Source organism: Pantherophis guttatus, chromosome 2 (genome assembly GCF_059756535.1).
Source record: "Pantherophis guttatus breed Tessera chromosome 2, ASM5975653v1, whole genome shotgun sequence".
In the NCBI taxonomy this organism is placed as follows: Eukaryota; Metazoa; Chordata; class Lepidosauria; order Squamata; family Colubridae; genus Pantherophis; species Pantherophis guttatus.
The window spans coordinates 21,107,558-21,128,476 of record NC_142064.1 but is presented as its reverse complement, the minus strand read 5'-3'; the positions used below and the strand labels follow the sequence as shown (position 1 = coordinate 21,128,476).

Here is a 20,919-nt window from a genome sequence, read left to right as displayed (position 1 = left end):
ATGGTACTTACTATAAAAGATATTTTTCCATAATAAATATCCAAAGAATCAGGCTACAGAGAATAGTTATTTAAGCATACATTCTTAAGTTGCATAGCTACAGTATATATTAATCTTCTCCATATTTTATGTCTATTAATAATAGCTACAGTCTAACTATATTTTAGCATTTTAAAATCCTAGCACTTGCAATGTAAGAGAGATGACTATTTGTTTAATTCCCCAGTTCCCGTCCAGGACAACTGGCTAATGGCTCTAAATCACCTCTGGTCACTTTTTTTGACAGAGGTTCATTAGTCCCATTTCCCACTGCTCATCAGCTGCCTAAGGCTAGAGTAACTTTTTCAAATTGCAAATCATTCTATTAAAATTAAAATCTTTGGCTGGATCCATTGCATATAATGTATATTATTCAGCTTGAGCTGAGTAGTGATGAAAGCAGCATAATATAAAACGAACCTTGGCCAGGCATCCATCCACACATATTGTCTTTTGCAGGAAGAGAAGGCTTATAAGATTCAAGACCAAAAGACCATATAAATTAAGGGTGTGTCTTAAGTAAACTTGGGTATCCAGTTTGAACAGACCTTATCTTAACTGGCCACCACATAAACATCCAGGGCAAACAACATTTAATAGAATTCTTCTCATGTAAGATGCTAATTTATTTTCTTGCTCCACACGATGGTATCAACAGCTCCAGTGCTGCAATCCCAATTAAGGGCGTACAAAATTTCCCATCCTGCCCCTTATTAAATAACCATTAAGTCTTGCAAAAGTTAACGTGCCCGTGATTCCATTCAATTTGTAGCTGCATCTGGAATTAACACTACCCACTATGGAGGAATAATTGGTGAAATTGACAGACAAACCAACTTCTTTGATTAGAGAAAAGACGCTATCTACATGTATTGGTGACTGGAAACCTCTTACTGTATGTATTTTTGCGTAAAAATGGGAGGGGGGAATGAACTTGTGATTTATGGTTTTGATGACTACACAGGTTAGATTATAGAAAGATTATAATTATGAAATCCAAAGCTGTGTCAGTATTGTGATGGGTGGCACATAAATTTAATCAATAAAATATGAATAAAATAAATGATGTAAATTTAGACACAAAGATTAAAATGTAACTGTACTTATTGTGAAGAATATTGAAAGTTTCTCTCTGTGTGTGTATGCACACACGTGTGTGTATGCTGCATTTTTGGGGATTTAGCCCTCAGACAGGGCTAATGTAGTGTTCATAAGAGAGGAAGATCAATATCTTGTTACAAACATAGATGCAAATAAGTTGAACACAGTACAACTTACTTATGTATCATGTATTCTACCGAGTTTGAAAATTGCTAACAAATTAATCCGATATTAATTGTAGTAAAAATTAAGAGTTGCGAAGTTGCAGTTTACAAAACAAGCACATCGCTAAAATGTGTAGACACAAACATGAACTTTCAAAAAACTTGACAATAAAGTCCGTAATATCAAAAGCTCTAAAGCAATTTTCTAGGTACTGTTACATTGCCTAATTCACTTTCCAATCCCTCACAAAGCAGTTTGAAGCTAATCTGGTATCATTTTTTGCTTCTGGCGATTTCAAAGCACTTAAAGTCGTACAAAACATATCATGACCACTCAGTGCTTTCTCCAGCTGACCCTTAAGTTAATATCTTTAATAATGTCTTTCAATCCATATCTACTCTCAGTGGATGTTAGTGTTGAAGTAACAACTCACCCCTCCATTTCCACTAACGCAGGCTAACTTCCTAATCCCTCCCCCCATTCATGTCTATGGAGTCATCCTGATCATTGTTGTCCCAAAAGTGCTTTTTCAAGAGGCAACTGAAGAAGCTTCTTGGATGAAAAGCGAAACATCTTCAAGGAAAAGTTCCCTCTTGAAAAAGCACCTGTAGTACCCCCATCAATGTGTTCAGAGAATATTGCATATTTAGCAATTTGAAAAAGAAAAGGCCATTACTTCTGCATAATATTTAAAAGATTCTTACAAGCTACGCTATTGCAATGATTGCATACCAACATATACTGGCATTTTCTCCAGTAGCATAAAATTTCATTGCATGTTGCTATGGCGGCCTTAGTAGAAGGAAAATACATTTTGAACACCCCCACAGAAAAAAGGCGTTGGAGAAAGAATATTGGATGCTCTGAGGCCAGGGATCAGCGTATGGGAGAATTTTCTATGAATGAGAAAATAGGTCCTCTATAAGCTCCATGGTGTTTCTATTTTAAAACATCCAGTTTCCTTTATTGAAACATGTATTTATTGAAACAATTTCAAATAAACAAAGTATGAAGAAAAAACCACCATCAAACCTACTGACAGATATTACAAACTGATTCTAAACTGGTACAAAGCTACCTTTTGAGGTTAATAAAAGTGAAGTATAGGAGAAAGAAATTGTTTACTGAAAACAGGGAAATAAGCAATACTGTCTTTCCAGACTTTATATTGAGACTGGGACTACAGAGTTCTTGCATAAGTAATCTGGGACACGTAACATTTTCTGATATTTTATCCTGGGAAAAGGTACATGAAATCAAGAAAAAGAGGAAAATGCAGTTTCTTCACAGAGAAATTGCTCTAGCTGTTTGTTCATTTGGGTTGTCGCTTTCAGTATCCAGGGATTTGTTGTTTTTATATGAGGCCATGGAAGCAATATTGAGAAGTATCTCTCTATATCAAAAAAAAAAAAGTCTTGAAGTATACTTTCACACAAGTATTACAACACACATCTGGTGCAGGTTATACTGCTAACAGTTGGAAAATGGAGGCTGAAAAATAGTATTGGCCTACTAAAGAACTCTGCCTACCTTTGGGAGGCCATCTGTTGCATTCCTCCACCTCCCAGTTCATATTTAAGGGAAGCTCTGAACACATCTGGAAATTGCACATGAGGAGGAAAAAACAAGAGAAACGTGTGCATGAAGTACTTGGGGGTTATTCGGAACTCAAACAGATGGTGTGTCAGAGCTCAGTGAAAATTATTTCAACCAAACAGTTATTTTATATCTGTTGATTTTTGAAATACACCATTAAACATCCTTGGATCTGTGCCTCTTGGAGTCTTCGATTATTTAAACAGTTTATTGGTTAATTAATCTCTGAGGGAAATAAGTATCTCCTCCAAACACAACACTTGTTATCAGATTCCAGTACAGGTAGTCCTCGACTTACGATCACAATTGAGCCCAAAATGTATGTTGCTAAGTGAGATAGTTGTTAAGTGAGTTTTGCCCCATTTTACGATCTTTCTTGCCACAGTTGTTCAGTGAATCTGGCTTCCCCATTGACTTTGCTTGTCAGAAGGTCGTGAAAGGTATCTGAATTTTGATCACGTGACCACGGGGATGCTGCAAGAGTCGTATGTGTGAAAAATGGTCATAAACCACTATTTTTTTAGTGCCAGTGTAACTTCAAACAGTCACTAAATGAACTGTTGAAAGTTGAGGACTACCTGTATGTCAAGAGGATGAAATCATCTCCAAGCTGGCATCTTTCATGTGCTGGGCAGAATGTTGTAGTCCCAGAACATTTGGAGATGGCTAGGTAGGATCAAAAATTGTCTAAAACATAGAATATACATTAATGTCCAAATCACTAGTATGCCAAGGATTTTTTACTTATTATTAATCTGAAACAGAAAGGCAAGAAGGTATGAAATGTTGCTTTGCGGAAGGAAATGACCTTCTGGACTCTGAGTGGTTAGTCTTCTCACTTTGCTATTTATTTAATAATTCATCTTTGACAGGTAATCATGGGATATTATTTCCCAAATTATTACATTTCAGTTTTTCAAATTTTATTATCAAAATAGCTGCTGAGTTCAATGAACGTTAAGTACAATTATCCTGTCAAGTTAATATATCTGGGACTTCTTATCTTTGTACCTACATTCTCTTTAAAATTCTCTCGCTTTCAGATAACTATTATCTAATAAAATCAGTTTAGGATTGTATTTTTTAAACTTCCCGATTCACATAGAGTTTCAACATTCGGAAAGCAACCTTGTCTTCCCAAGTTTCTTTGCAAAGTTGGTTGTACCTCACAGTATCTTCTCATTACCTCAAATGTACTACTACAACACCCTATTATGGTATTTCAGTTAACTAATTTGTGTAAGACTTTATAACAGAATGTCTTATTAGTGGTTTCTCAAGAGCAATTTCTAGCCCTTGGAATTTCCCAACGCATGTCATGAAATGGTGTAGTATTTGCATTATTCACATGGATTGTTCTTCTCACTCAAGATAGTGAATAACACTAAATTGCATCCTTATTTTAGCATTTTTTTTCCTACATAGTCCGATTTATTAAATTGTAGATTTCAATAAAGAAAAATGAACATTGGTATAAAATGCAGGGAATGGAAAGTTGGAAGAGCAGCAGGTATCTCGGTTTATCTAACAAGATGCATTTCAGTGGTTAGAAAAGTAAACTTTGCACTTAGGCAGGAAAAACCAGATGCACAAGATCAGGATAGGCAGTTCCTAGCACAACAGTAGTGCCTGAAAGAAGGAATTAAGTGTCCTAGTGGACCACTGCTTAAGTATGAGTCAGCCATGTGCTGCAGCTGCCAAAAAAGCCAACCCAGTCCTAGGTTGCATCAACAGTGGGACAACATGAAGATCACAAGAGGTGATAGTACTACTATGTATTGCACTAGTGAGGCCAGATTTGGAACCCTCTGTCCAGTTCTGATCTCCAAGATACCAAAAAAAATGTTGAGGCTACAGAAGAAGTGTAAAGAGAAAAGCAGTAAAAAATAATAAGGTTTCTGGAGGCCAAATTGTATGATGAAAGGCTAAGGGAATTAGGTATGTTTAGTCTAACAAAGAAAAGGCTTAGGGAGACATGACAGCAGTCTTCCAATACTTGAAGCGTTGTCACAAGGCAGAGGAGTTGATTTATTCTCCAGAGCACCTGAGGGCAGGACAAGAGGAGAGCCAACTGGAAATAAGGAGGAATTTTCTGACAGAATGATCAATCAATGGAACAACTTGCCTCTTAGAGTTGTGAGTGCTCCATAACTGGTGGTTTTCAAGAAAAGATTGAACTATTTCTCTGGGATGGTATAAAGACTCCTACCTCAGTCAGAAGGTTGAACTAGAAAACCTCCAAGGTTCATTCTACCGTAGCCATTTGGTAATAGGATTCCTAAACAACTAAATGTGTTCCAAACAGGTAGTCCTCGATTTACAACCACAATTTAACCCCAAACTTCTGTTGCTAAGTTGTTTGTTAAGTGAATTTTGCCCACGTTATGACCTTTCTTGCCACAGTTGTTATGTGAATCACTGAAGTTGATACGTTAGTTAAGTACATCTGTCTTCCCCATTGGCTTTGCTTGTCGGAAGGCCGCAAAAGGTGATCACATGACCTTGGGACACAGCAACAGTGATAAATATGAACCAGTTGCCAACCGTCTGAATTTTGATTACGTGTTCATGGGGATGCTGCAAAGGTCATAACTGTGAAAAATGGTCATAAGTCACATTTTTCACTGCCGTTGTCCCTTTGAATGGTCACTAAATGAACCGTTGCAAGTCAAGGACTACCTGTACTTCCTTGGGACCCTCAACTCAATAGCACGTCCAAGTTTTGAAAAAGCTCTTTTTTTGGATCCACCAAAGTTTCTTACCTGAAGGTACCCCTTCTACCAGCTCTGATGGGACATAGGTGGGATATCCAAAGGTGGTAATCAGCAGGTTCTGACCAGTTCTGGAGAACCAGTAGCGGAAATTTTGAGTAGTTCAGAGAACCGATAAATACCAACTCTGACTGGCCCTGCACCCATCTATTCTCTGCCTCCCAAGTCCCACTGATTGGGAGGAAATGGGGATTTTGCAGTAACCTTTCTCTGGAGTGGGGAGGGAATGGAGATTTTACAGTATCCTTTCCCTGCCACGCCCACCAAGCCACGCCCAAAGAACCCACAGGTAGTAAAAAAATTTGAATCCCACCACTGGGGATATCATATATTTGGGGAGAGGCAGTCCCGTATATAACCTGGCCCAGGGGTGAAATCCAAAATTTTTCCCTACTGGTTCTGTGGGCGTGGCTTGGTGGTCATGGCAGGGGAAGAATATTGCAAAATCTCCATTCCCACCCCACTCCAGGGGAAGGATACTGTAAAATCTCCATTCTCTCCCCTCCTGGGGGAAGGATATTGCAAAATTCCCATTCCCACCCCACTCTGGAGCTAGCCAGAGGTGGTATTTGCCGGTTCTCCAAATTACTCAAAATTTCCACTACCGGTTCTCCAGAACCTGTTACAACCTGCTGGATTTCACCCCTGACCTGGCCCCATGTGATACAAGTCTTTACAGGTTAGCACCTGCACTGGAAGCAAACTGGTAATTAATACAATTTGTGGAGCAGAGGTGTGAAATGTGTTGTTCTATGACCGTTCACATACTGTACATAACTGCTCACACTGCTGCGGTTGAAGCTTCCAGATACTCTTCAAAAGCAGTCCCATGTAGAGTGTGTTACAGTAGTCCATTTGGGAGCTGACTAGGGCATAATGATTGAGAGAAGGACCTCTCTACTTTTTTTAATGTTCAGCCTCTCTCCTACACTTTTAATGTTCAAATAGGTTTTCCTTCTGTATGCATGCTTTTATTTATTTATTTATTTATTTTTAATGATATTTAACTTCATGGTTGAATTGCATTACATAGCAATGAGTGAATCAGTTGAAAATAAAGAAAGAATCTTCCTGGATTAATTGAGTGGCTGATCATAGACTGAACAGAATGGCTGTGTGGTGAGATTTTATCTGTCAAGAGGAACTGGAGGATAACTCCATTGTAGTAAATTAAGTCATCGGAGAAGGAAGAAAAAATGTTAAATGCCATACAACCACTGATATTCTGAACTGATATTAAACTGCAATTCTAGAAGTTGAAAATGAAACAGCCAAACAGGCAAATTAACTTTTAGGCATATCTAGGGCTGTCTCTATGTGCATTTAATTACCGTATTTTTCGGAGTATAAGATGCACCTTTCCCCCCCCCTAAAGGGGGTGAAAATTTAGGTGCGTCTTATGCACCGAATGTAGCCCCTCCCACCCACTGGCCTCCACCCTTTGACCTCTGCCTCACAGCAGTTACCTCCTTGTAAGCAAACAGCAAGATAAAACAGCTCCTTTCAGCTTCAACACAGCTTAATTAGCACAAGTTGATTGGATCAGCCTCCCCACTTTCAGCTGATTTGCTCTCAGCTGTTTTGCGCAGGGCTCTGCTGCTTGCTACAAAGAGGTAAATTGCTGGAGCAGTTTTTTTTTCTCTTGTGCTAATCAAGCTATGCTGAAAACGAAAATGAAAGTAAAGCAGGCTGTTTGCTGTTTTCTGCAATGAGGCAAAATTGCTCAGAGGCAGAGGGAGATTTCTTTTTCTTCTTTTCCTCACCAAAAAAGGTAGGTGCATCTTATACTCCGAAAAATACGGTAAGTGGCTATTACAGGTGGACCTTGACTTACAACTATTGATTTTACAACTGTTCAAAGCAGGGGTGGATTCTATTTACCTTTACTACTGGTTCGGAATGGGATCGTGCGCGCACCCTCACTTTGATATGTGCGCGCCTTGCTTCTGCGCATGTGCAGATCGCCGATGATGACATCTGGGCCAGTGGGCGGGGCCTCCTGCCAATTTTACTACCGGTTCTTGCGAACCGGTCCGAACCGGGGGCAACCCACCACTGGTTTAAAGTAAAAACAGCACTGAAAAAAATTACAGGCAGTCCTCGATTTACAACAGTTAGTTTCGTGACCGTTCAAAGTTACAGCAGCACTGATAAAAGTGACTTATGACAATTTTTCACACAATCTTTGTAGCATCCCCATGATCATGTGATCAAAATTCAGATGGTTCATACTTATGACCATTGCTATGGGGTCATGTGATCCCCTTTTGCAAGCAAAATCAATAGGGAAGCCAGATTCACTTAACAACGGTGTGTCTAACTTAACTACTGCAGTGATTCACGAAAGAAAGAAAGAAAAAAAGAAGAAAGAAAGAAAGAAAGAAAGAAAGAAAGAAAGAAAGAAAGAAAGAAAGGTTATAAAATGGGGCAAAACTCACGTAACAAATGTCTCACTTAACAACAGAAATCTTGGGCTCAAATGTGGTCGTAAGTCAAGGACTACCTGTACTTACAACCAGTCCTTGCACTTATGACTGTTGCAGTGTTCCTGCAGTGACGTGATCAAAATTTAGATGCCCCCACAGTTAAAATATTGTTTAAAGGCTTATAATAATTGTAATGATTTATATTTTTAAAATACATTCATCTAAGTAAAAAGAAAAAGAAAAATGAAATGATATTTGGATAGGATTTAGAGACTTAAGTAACGGGTTTTTGGGATAATGGCATAGACAGAATTTAGGGAAATAATTGAGTAAAATATTAAGTTGTGTTAATTGTAAATTAAAATTTGTTAGTGATTTGTATCAATCTATAACCGGATCAATGCTTTGTTTTGAAAAGATGTATCTTATGTTTATGTTTTAAAAAATAAAAATAAATAAATAAATAAAAATTTAGATGCTCCACATCCGGCATGTAAATAGTTGCAGTCTAATGGGGTCGTCTGCAGCCTTCCGAACTAGCCTCTGACAAGCAAAGTGAATTGGGGAAACTGGATTCATTTAACGATCACACAATTTAACCACTGCAGTGATTTGCTTAAGCGTGGCAAAAAAGGTTGTAACATTGGGTGTAACTCACTTAACAACTTTCTTAGCGATCGAAATTCTGGTGCTAATGGTAGTTGTAAATCAAGGATTATCTGTGTTACAATAGAATAGTGATGGCGAACCTATGGAACGTGTGCCGGAAGTGGCACGCAGCCATCTCTTCGGGCATGCCAGCCGTCACCCGTTGTTCTTCCGGGCTCCGGTATGCATGTGGTCTTTGTGCGCGGGAGCACCGGAAACCGGAAGAGCAGCTCCCTGGCACGCATGTGTGCTCTGGGGCCGGCTAGCTTGTCTTCGCGCATCATAAACCGGAAGACCAGGTGACCAGTGCACATGCGCACGCTGGAAACTAGAACTGCTCTTCCAGTTTCTGGCGCTCCCTCAGCACTACAACAGATTGGCTGTCTATATTGTGATATATTTATTTGTAAGACAAATGTACAGTATCACTGCTAAAGCACAGGTGTGGAGCCCAGCTGGCTGAAGGACTCTCTATTCTTTTTATTTTATAATGAAGCTAGCTAGCTATGCTGCAGAAATCACACTTATCATTGTTCCAAGAAATGGATGGTGGGAATAAAGATGGCAAGCACAAATATCTGAAGGATGTTTTTCCTTTCAACAAGAGCTTTATTAGATCGGCCACTGTTTAAAAACAAAAGATTAGGCCAGAGAGAACTTGGTAACTGAATTCCAACAATTTTCATTTTGTTAGATCTTATAACTTAAGGATGATTGATAGGGAATGAGAGGCAGAGACAGATGCTCATAAATCTAGATCAGATAATAAAATAATATGAGAAACCTCCAACGTACTGTTCCATTTAATGATATTTGTAAACATTGCTGACCAGAAATTCCAGCCTCTTTTAGACCAGTGTTTGATTCTGCAGTATTAAAAGAAGCAGTCAGGGCAATTGAAATTACTCATGAAAGGTAGTAACTATTTTCTGCATTTCTTGGAATTAAAGGATTATTTTTTTCTTCCCAGAAGGATTATCTTTTTTTCAAAAGAAACAGTAAGACTGCTGTGCTTACACAATGCGAAACAAGACAAGAAGTGATGTTATACAGTATTTATAAGTTCTCTGCTACAATTTCTCTTTGTTCATTAAATACAATTTATTGTTGGCATTTTCACTCCCTTGTGGCATTTGATGGCTCATTTGGAATATTATTACATTTATCTACAGTATTTGATTTATCTGATTTCGTTATATACCATGATCAATAGTGCTGTAAAAGCAGTCCTTGACTTACAACCATAATGGAGCCTGCCCGTTACTGTCATAAGCCATGATGGTCGTTAAAAAAGATCACCCACATGTCCAACCCAATTATGCAATTTTTTTTGGCGGCAGTCGTTAAGTGAAAGCTGCAGTCATTAAACAAACCAGTCAAGGAATTTCGGCTGGCAGGATCCAGGAGAAGAGCTTTCTCTGCCATGGCTCCTGCCCTTTGGAATACCTTATCATATATCTTTCGCCCATCTCAGAGGGATGGGAGATTGAGTTTCCTTAAGATCCGTAAAACCTGGCTCTGCCAGGTAGCTTGGGACTCCCGTGGGAGAACTTCAAGCTGGAGCTGGTTGATTAAATAAAAGCTAACTCTGCCTCCCTTCCAATGCATCTGGCTGCTTCCTTCTCCATTTTGTGTCAATGATTTTATTCTGTTTGTATTATGATTTCATTGGTTATATTTATATTTGACGATTTACATGTTTTTATGTTGTATGCCAGCCAGAGTCGCTTTGAAATGAGATGGGTGGCAAATGCATTTTATAATAAACAAACAAACCAATTGTTCTTTATGGGGCAATTTTGCCAAAATCCAGAAATAAATCGAGGGCTGCCTCTATCCTAAATGCTCAGACTGTGCATGTTACATTTTCATATGTGGAATAGAAGAATGCAGGTACTCATGTGGCTCCTTGGACAGCAAATAAGCCAACAAGCAGGTACTAGAGCTCATAATCTCAGACATGTCACTTGAAGGGAAAACCACAAAACTGTGTCTTACTTATTTTGGCCATGTCATGCGGGGGAATTCGCTGGAGAAAGCAATTATGTCGAGAGGAGTTAGCGGTAAAAGGAAATCAGGCCGCCAAAGAACACAGTGGCCAGACACCATCAAAGCTGACACTAGCCAGAGCATTGAAAAACTCAAAAGAAGCAGGGCACGATCAGAAGATATGGAGATTATTATTCCTCCATCCTGGTGCTACTTGACCTCTCAGCGGCTTTTGATACCATTGACCATGGTATCTTACTGCGATGTCTCGGGGGGTTGGGGGTGGGGGGCACTGTTTTACAGTGGTTCTCCTCCTACCATTTGGGCTGTACGCAGTTTGTTTGGGCGGGGGGTCAGAGATCCTCCCTGAGGCCCCTCACTTGTGGGGTACCGCAGGGGTCGGTTCTCTCCCCCCTGGTCTTTAACATCTATATGAAGCCGCTGGGTGAGATCATTCGTGGTTTCGGGGTGCGATATCATCAGTACGCTGATGATACCCAACTTTACATGTCCACCCCGGACCAACCCAGGGATGCCCTTTCCGTGATGTCTAAGTGCCTGGAGGAGGTACGGGTCTGGATGGGTAGGAACAGGCTCAGGCTCAACCCCTCCAAGACAGAGTGGCTGTGGATTCTGGCGTCCCATGATCTAGCTCCCCCATCATTGTTGATGAGAGGGGAGTGTCTTGCTCCCTCGAAAAGGGTTTGTAATCTTGGCATCCTCCTTGATTCATGGCTGTCTTTAGTGGACCATCTAATGGTCGTGACAAGGGGGGCATTTGCACAAGTTTGCCTGGTGCGCCAGTTACGCCCTTTTCTAGACAGGGACGCCCTCCGTACGGTCACTCATGCTCTCATTATCTCTCGGTTGGATTACTGCAATGCCCTCTACATGGGGCTGCCCTTGGGGCTCCAACTGGTCCAGAATGCGGCCGCACGAGTAGTTATGGGTGCGTCCCGCTACTCCCATATAACACCACTATTACGTGAGCTGCACTGGTTGCCAGTGGTCCTCCGGATCCGCTTCAAGGTGCTGGTACTCACCTATAAAGCCCTTCATGGCATCGGCCCGGGATATTTGCAGGATCACCTCCTACTGGCCTCCCACCGCCCAGTACGCTCACATAGGGCTGCCCTCCTCCGGGTCCCCTCAGCCAGACAGTGTCGGCTGGCGGTCCCCAGGATGAGGGCGTTCTCTGTGGTCGCACCGACCCTCTGGAATGGGTTGCCCACCGGGCTCCGGATGGCCCCCGACCTCCGTGCCGACCTAAAGACATGGCTCTTTCAACAACTTCCCTGATCTGCCATGGATTTTAACTTGGGGATTTGGGGATTTTAATTGGTTTTTAATATTATTTAATTTTATCTATTGTCGGGTTGTTTTATTGTTGTGAGCTGCCCCGAGTCCTACAGGAGAAGGGCGGCATATAAATCTGACAAACAAACAAACAAACAAATAAAAATCGCCAAGAGTCCAACACGATTGAATGGATAATATCATCATCATCATCTCTCATATGAAAGACAAGAGTTTTTTCTCTCTATTCTTTCCTCTCCATTAGTTTTTACTCTCCAGTCCTTTGAAAAGGCATCATTTAATATAGTACTGCCCTATTTAAAAAAAAAAACACTAAGGAATTTCTTTTTAAAAAGAATTTGAAAACTATGCTAATTGAAAGATGAAGGCACATTCTTGGATGCTACGGTATCATAAATCTGAATTGTCTACTAGGTACCCAAAATAGCCTACACTCGGAGAATTAGCATTTGTTTTTCTCAAGGGATGAGGTTATTTTAAGCAAAATGCTGAATGTGTGTAAAATATTTGCAGAGAAAAATTCTCCATTGCCACTTCTGCATATACTGCAAATTAATTTTGATGAAAACCACAAGCACCTACATATTCGAATGACCCTTAAAATATGTGTGCAACTTCAAATGCCACATATTCATAGTTAGGATGCCTATTAAGTGTGAAAATTATTAGAAATGGTCCAACATATCATAAATGTTAAGGGAGGTTGGCATAGTGAGAGAGAGAAAATGAGCATGTCTACCACAGAAAATGGCAGCTTTGGGTTCATTTCTGCATTTTTAATAAGAAAACGTTCAAACACTCAGAATGTATTGTTTGGAGGGGGATGTGAAGGGGTCAGCACCATTGTAATCAGGATTATGTATCTTGAGGATCCAGGATGAATTTTCCATAATACCCAGAGCACCATTGCATTGCAGCTATTCAAATTAGTTAAAATTGCATCTTCACGATGACATACAGTTGCTTCCTGAGGATGCAGACTGTCAGTTTTTGAGAAAGTCAGAATCAAGAAACAGTCAACAGCAGAGATTCGTTGCTATAAGATAGAATAACAGAGTCTTGAAAACCTGTCCGAGTGTTTCCTCACCACTTCTTATACCAACCAAAATCAAGGCAAGTTTGTTTAAGTTTCTTTCTCATGCTTCCTTCTTTTCCATGAATGAGTGATCTTTTCCTAAATACTCCCTTAAAATTTCGGTCATTCCTTCATCATTCCTAAATTTATTTATTTATAAATTTATCGGTCGCCCTTCTTACCATCAAGGTAACTTATATACACACACTCAGCATTACAAGACAAGATGATAATGCATTAGATTTTTTGTTCTCATGGATTAGAGAACAAACGAAAAGTATATGATATCATCAATTGAGTAAAAGAATTGAAATGGAAATGGGCTGGTCAAATAGCAAGAACTGATGGCAGTCATAGAATGGATCCCACTTGATAAAGAGCATCTATGAAAGAGACCTAAAACAAGATGGATCGATGAGATCAGCAAGTATTGAAGGCCCAATTAGGAAAAGAAAGCTCAAGACTGTATTGATTGGAAACATGCAGAAGAGGTCTTCATCCTGCAGTGGATAGACAGTGGCTAAAATTATAACACACACACACATATGTATATACATAGACACATAGACACAGACATACGCACATATGTATTAAAAACATAAATTAATACCTGCAAATGCTATAATCCAATTACAGATGGGATGGGCGGGGGCAGGGTGGAGGGGAGGTGGGATCTGTTGTTAATCTATCAACCACTTCCATTGTGATGCTTTCCTATATGGGCCCCAAGCTAACTGGTAAAACCAGATCTTTAGGCCCTTATGAAAGGTTAGGAGGGTTGGGGCTGATCTCATATCAGAGGCAAGATGTTCCAGAGGGCAGGCGCAATGACAGAGAAGGCCTTTCTCTTAGACCCTGGAATAATTTATGTTCCTTTAAAGACTTCTGGTACTAGATTTCTTGATTCATAGTTTAAACTGTCCCTATTTTGCTCTCTTTGATAATATTCTGTAGCACTAGCTAGCTATGCATGAGCACTAGCTATGATTATGGAACAGATTTCTGATAAATATTTTGAACGTGTTTGCAAAGTGTTATATCTATTAAGAGACTAAGGATTGATATGGATATTGTTACCCTGATGACCTCTTATCATCTGTAGAATCTATAGATCTATAGAAAATCAATTTGCATTTATCGATTGCAGCAAAAATTACTCTGTAAATCAGATCATAATCTTGTAATCTTATTTTGCTTATTGGCACTACACTCAACATTTGGGTATAGAATCTGATCGTATAAGTATTTCATTAATTTCTTTTATAATTTCTTTTTACTGTACGTGTTTATAAATAATTGTAGCTAGATGGGCATGCCAGTTTCTACTCTATTCTTTCCTACTAAAGTTTAGGGGCTTCAATACAATACCTTCTGCCTCTTTTAAATGTGCCTATTTCAAACTCACACACACTCAGCTACTAAGTAAGAATCACAATTTTTCAAGGCTGAGCAGATAATAATAGACAAGGGGTAAAAATGAACATCAACAGAGTCTTTTGGGAAGAAAGTTTGCCTAAGTAATTTTGCTTTCAACAGGAACATGCAGAAAAGTAGTCAAAATCCAGTCCAAAGTTCAGAGAGCCAAGTCAGGTTTATTAGCCAGTCCAAGCTGATTGTTTGACAAGGAATAATGCACTGGAACAGGGAATCAGACACCTGCTTCCAATAGAGAAACATGTCTTTAATTAAGAGAGTTACTCCCTTCCTTGGCAAGGAGCCTCACTCAGCATCTTTGCTCTCCACAGTACACACAGAGTCTGAGGGCTTATGTCAACATCTGACTACACTAGTTGTTCTGATGGTCCCTGTGTTTGATCAGCCTAAGGTGATTCCTGGCTTGATATCTCATAAGGTTGACATTCCATTGGTTCAGCTAGAGTAGCTTCTTTAGAGCCTGAGTTTGAGCCCTGGGCTATGACAGAATGAATATTTTCATTATACAAAACCCCACCACAGGTTTGTTTCTATCTGGATTTATTGAAACTGGTGAACGCCAGCTTGGGTAGTCAGTTGTCAATATTCTCAACACCTGGTCAAACTATTTTCATCATCTGATTTTTTTATTAAGTCTGAGAGGGCTACTATGTTATATTTTCTGACAGACATCCTCATTTTCAGATTTATTTAAAATTTGATATCAATGATCAAAAACATATAGTGTTTTATGGTCTTCAGTCTCCCTGGCCTGGCCTCATAGTCATAGCTGATTCTGTTGCATGGTTTATTTAGACTAAAATAATACTATGTCGTATCTTTCTGTTTCCAGAAAGAGAAAAGGACATTGGATGCTCACTTCAAGCAAGATGTCACTTCTTGTGTCCTACACCAGTTCTTCTTACTTCAATTCTGAGGTACATAAAATAATCACTTGTCCAGTTATTTAGTTTCCTATTTTTCTTGCATCACTGGAAAGTCAGATGGAGCGAGATGATACTTGGTTTTAATGGGAATTACCCCGAAGCCAATTTTGTCAGCTTTAATTGTGATACGTACGACTAATCATTTCTTGTAGATCTTCCTGACTGACAACTAGGATTGCCACATCATCCTTAAATGTTAAATCCATCATTACTAAACCAAATTGTTGTGTAACATTGCCGGTAACCTTTCCATCCAACAATTTTCTCAAAACACAAACCAGGCCTATATTGGTTAAAAGCAGAGGTGGGTTTCAGCAGGTTCTGACCAGTTCTGGAGAACCAGTAGTGAAAATTTTGAGTATTTCGGAGAACCGGTAAATACCATCTCTGACTGGCCCCGCCCCCATCTATTCTCTGCCTCCTGACTCTCAGCTGATCAAGAGGAAATGGGGATTTTGCAGTAACCTTCCCCTGGAGTGGGGAGGGAATAGAGATTTTACAGTATCCTTCCCCTGGAGTAGGGAGAGAATGGAGATTTTACAGTATCCTTCCCCTGGAGTGGGGAAGGAATGGAGATTTTACAGTATCCTTCCCCTGGACTGGGGAGGGAATGGAGATTTTACAGTATCCTTCCCCTGCCACGCCCACAAAGCCACGTCCATGAAGCCATGCCACGCCCACAAAGCCACACCCATAGAACCGGTAGTAAAAAAATTTGAAACCCACCACTGGTTAAAAGTGATAAGATGATGCCACCTTGACAAACACCAGATAAGATGGAGAAATCTTGACTCCAGTCTCCATATGGTCTACTTTGACAGTTTGTAATCTGACAAAGGGCTTGGGTGATTTGGTGTATTTTATGTGGTACCTTGTCTGCCAGAAGCATTGCCAAATGCTGTCATTGTCCACACTATCAGATGCTCCTTTGAAACCAACAAATGGTATGTTTTTCTAATTGGAATTCAAAACCCAGTTCCAGTAGATAGCATTGCAAAGATTTGATTAGTGCATTTAGGTCCATTTTTAAATCCAGCTTGCTTTTCTCTAATACTTCTACCCTTTCCAGACAGGAGTTAATTTACAAATATCATTTCCATAATTTTTATATACCATATTGAGCAAAAAAATATCTCCATGATGACTGCTATAAGAAGGGGGGGTGTTGAATGATAACTGTCATTTCCCACCCTTTTGATGAAGTTTTAATTTTTTACATTTTCCTAAATAAAAATTAAAGATCTTGGAACCAAAGATACCAGATAAGTCCTACCTATTGCTGACTTCAGCTCATCTGGACCTGGTGCCTTTAAGCATCTAATGACTTTTAAAGTTTCATCTAGCCTTGATGAGCCTTTGTCTTCACTGTATATTAGCTTTTTTAAACTTATGAATTGTAGTTAATAATACCAGCATCCAGAGTTGCTGGAGCTGGACTGAATTTCTTTGAAATATAGATTTTTTGATCAATTTTTCCCCATGTTTTAATTCTGCCACTTTTTTATTGACATATAATTTCTGATATTGTCTAATTTTATTTTTAATAAAGCAGCCACATTTTTGGCCCTTGATTGGTCTTTTCTAGGTATAAAAGGTTTCTTTTGATTTTTTTTTTTTTTAGGATTTACCTAGTTCTTTGCATGTTTCATGGTATACCCAATCACTTTAACTGCTATACCATAAATAATATTTTTCACTTTAGACTAGTAGGTCTCTAAAATTGTCACCTATGTTCAGATTATTTTCACAATCCTTTTGAAAGTGATTTCTTTCTCAGCAATATTTGAGTACTTCAGGTTGTTTAATTAATTAGGTCATTTAATTCTGTAAGATCTATAACTACCGGTAAATCTTTTTATTTTTAGTTTAGCATATGCTAAAGCATGGTGAGTGCTAATACTTACTCCCCCAAAACTTTGACTGTCAGAAACAGAATTTCAAAAAAATTCTATCCAAAATCAGTACAGGGTCTATTTAATTTTTTTAGTATCTATGCTGAGTTTTAGAATAGAATAGAATAGAATAGAATAGAATAGAATAGAATAGAATAGAATAGAATAGAATAGAATAGAATAGAATAGAATTTTTTATTGGCCAAGTGTGATTGGACACACAAGGAATTTGTCTTGGTGCATATGCTCTCAGAGTACATAAAAGAAAAGATACGTTCATCAAGAATCATAAGGTACAACACTTAATGATAGTCATAGGGTACAAATACGCAATCCGGAAAAAATATCAATATAAATCATAAGGATCCAAGCAACAAAGTTACAGTCATACAGTCATAAGTGGAAGGAGATGGGTGTTGGGAACGATGAGAAGATTAGTAGTAGTGCAGACTTAATAAATAGTTTGACAATGTTGTGGGAATTATTTGTTAAGCAGAATGATGGCGTTCGGGAAAAAACTGTCCTTGTGTCTAGTTGTTCTGCTGTGCAGTGCTCTATAGTGTCATTTTGAGGGTAGGAGTTGAAACAGTTTATGTCCAGGATGTGAGGGGTCTGTAAATATTTTCACAGCCCTCTTTTTGACTCGTGCAGTATACAGGTCCTCAATGGAAGGCAGGTTGGTAGCAATTGTTTTTTTCTCTTATGGCTAAAAAGAGTGCTTGCTAATACTAGATCAGATTTAATAGACGTACTGTACTGTAATCTCTACTTGCATTCTTGCATAGGTTATATCTGCCCATTCTATTCTATATCTTTACAGTCATTGTAGCCATTTTGGGCATTGAACTCCCCAACTACTGAGTCATTTGGGTTGCTGTGATTTCCGCATCCAGTACTTGACTGAATAGAAGTACTTTGTTTTCTCATTAGAAGCACTATTAATTGGCACATAGCTAGAGATAATAGAAAAATAAATAATCTGGCCTTGCAACTATATCACAACTAGGTATATATTCACGGTTTCTAATTTATGATTGTGTTGGCAATCTGAGTTGATAATGCCTAAAGCTTATTCACAATAAGTAGATCCAGTTATACAGTTCCAATAAAATTTAGAGCTTGACTTCAAAGCTGGTATTTTAATTAAGATGATGCCTCTTTATAATCAAGAACTAGTTTGGAGTGATGGTTAAGGCACTAGGCTGGAAACAAGGAGACCAGGAGTTCTAGTCTTCCCTCGGACACAAACCCAGCTCAGTGACCTTGGACCAGTCCCTCTCTCTCAGCCCTGGGAAGAAGGAAGCCATGGTAAACCACTTCTGAAGTCTTTCCAAGAAAATTTCAGGGAGTGGTCCAGGCAGTGTCCAGGAGTCAGCACCAACTCAAAGACACCCACAGAAACATCTGAAAACTTGTTGTGACCCAGGCCCACATAGTTGATATTAAATGCAAAACAGTTCCAAAAAACAGATTTTATTAAAACATCTGAGAATTAACTCATTCTCAGTATATTCTAAATTAAATGAAAGCAAAGTCCTCAGAACACCAGTCTTCAGTTTATCTCTGACCTTGGGATAATTAGGCAAACTGCGAAAGGCTTTTCTTGGCAACAGTTCAGGAACAGAAGAAATAACTACAGCCAAACAAGAAGCAATTCTCTCAACGGTTGTTTTCCGGCAAAGAGGCCAAGAGCCGTTGCTGGTCTTTTAAGCCTTATGGGAGGGGCCAATCATCTCTTGGCCCTACTCCTCTCTGCTTTAGTTGCTCCTGCCTTCCGGCAGCTCTTCTCATACGTGCACTAGGAACAGGCTCCTCCTGTTCTTCTGCCTCTCTACTGTCAGCCTCTGGAGGCTCAGAAGTCCACACATCACTCCCCGATGGTCCTGGCCCCATCTCTGCCTCCGACGCAGAGCCCTCATCCAGGCCTTCCCCAGCCTCCAGGACTGGCCCATGTTTTTCCTCAGCCTCATCGCTGTCCAACTCCACTGCCAGCTCCGCAGACTGCTGGCGGACCACAACAAAATAGACCAGGCAAAGAAACACTGTTTTGGAAGTGGGAAGTTTGCAGGATGTGATTAAAGAAAAGGTCCTAACTTTGAGGGAAGCAGCAGCCAGGAGCTGCAGGAGCCTATTCTGGAGAGAGGGCATTTCTGGCAGTGGCCTACAGGAAATACTATAGTATGGTTGTTCTTGTGTAGAGCAGATTTTTCCATAAGGTATTCCACAGAATCCATCAATGATCCACAACTGATATATAGAGGTAATCCTCGACTTACAACCACAATTGGCCCCAAAATTTCTGATGCTAAGCAAGACAGTTGTTAAGTGAATTTTGATCCATTTTACGACCTTTCTTGCCACAGTTGTTAAGTGAATCACTGCAGCGGTTAAGTTATTAACACAGAGGTTAAGTGAATCTGGCTTCCCCATTGACGTTGCATGTCAGAAAGTTGCCATATGAGTCAGTTGCCAAGCGTCTAGATTTTGATCATGTGACCATGGGAATCCTCCAACAGTCGTAAGTGTGAAAAATGGTCATAAGTTACTTTTTTCAATTTGTTGAAACTTCCAACGGTCACTAAATGAACTTTTATAAGATGAGGACTACCTTACCTCATTCCACGCTGCCACAGTGGCTGTAATAGCAGTAAAATCAGTGGTGGGTTGTCCCTGGTTCGCACCAGTTCTATAGAACCGGTAGTAAAACCAGCGGGAGGCTCCATCCACCAACCCCGACGTCATCAAAATGCTTCTGCGCATACGCAGAAGAGCCGCTTGCGCGTGCGAGTGAAGCAAGCACGTGCATGCGGCCCCATTAGTAGTAAAGGTAAGTAGTAGGTAAGTGAGTAAAATGAACTGCTTTCTAGTATGTAGGGAATTCCTGAATCTGCCAATACACTGTTCAGAAATGGAGGGCCAGATGGTAGATGAAAGTTTAAATTGGTTGCCTGTTCTCTGTTCCATCATAAATGGATATGTTTTAGTTCAGGGGTGCAAACTCAGAGCCTGGGGGCTTAGATCTGGCCCACGGGGCTGCTCTAGAAACAGCGAAGGACTAGCTCGTGGTGCCTCTGCCAGCGAAAACGGAGCTAAGGAGGGCCTTCCCAAGCTCCATTTTCACTGGCAGAGGGTTGCAGGAGGCCGTCGCAGGAGAAAACGGAGTTCAGGAACCCATTTTCACCGTCAGAGCACTCGGGCCGCCACAGGTGTCCCCGAGACGTGTGATATTGAGCTGGCCACGCCCACCCTGGCCACACACACCCCGACGTCAAACGCAACCCTGATGTGGCCCTCAATGAAATCGAGTTTGACACCTCTGTTTTAGTTTGTTCTCTTGTAATACATAGGGTTTTATAACATCTTTCTGAGCTTCTTTAAAATCTCATATGACAATTAGAACTACCTGAAAATTTTGTTTAATGAGTCACAAGTTAGGCTCACCAACGTATGGGGTTGGTAGCAAGAATAAATTGCTTACCAAAATGGGAATGAATGAAAGGCAAACTCCAACTGAAATTTGAAACCGTTATTAGCATAAAC

The 20,919-nt window shown here is 39.9% G+C and overlaps 1 protein-coding gene across 6 annotated transcripts in view; it reads left to right on the top strand.

Moving 5' to 3' along the window:
- Nucleotides 1–20,919, top strand: part of PRLR (prolactin receptor) — a 176,972-nt gene that overhangs the window by 88,137 nt on the left and 67,916 nt on the right. For 4 of the 6 annotated variants that reach the window (XM_087888217.1, XM_087888214.1, XM_087888215.1 and 1 more), the window contains one exon: nucleotides 15,394–15,478. The exons of the other annotated variants lie outside the window; for them this stretch is intronic. The gene's annotated coding sequence lies outside the window, so the exon portion shown is untranslated. The remainder of the gene's footprint in view (nucleotides 1–15,393; nucleotides 15,479–20,919) is intronic. 6 annotated transcript variants of the gene reach the window in all.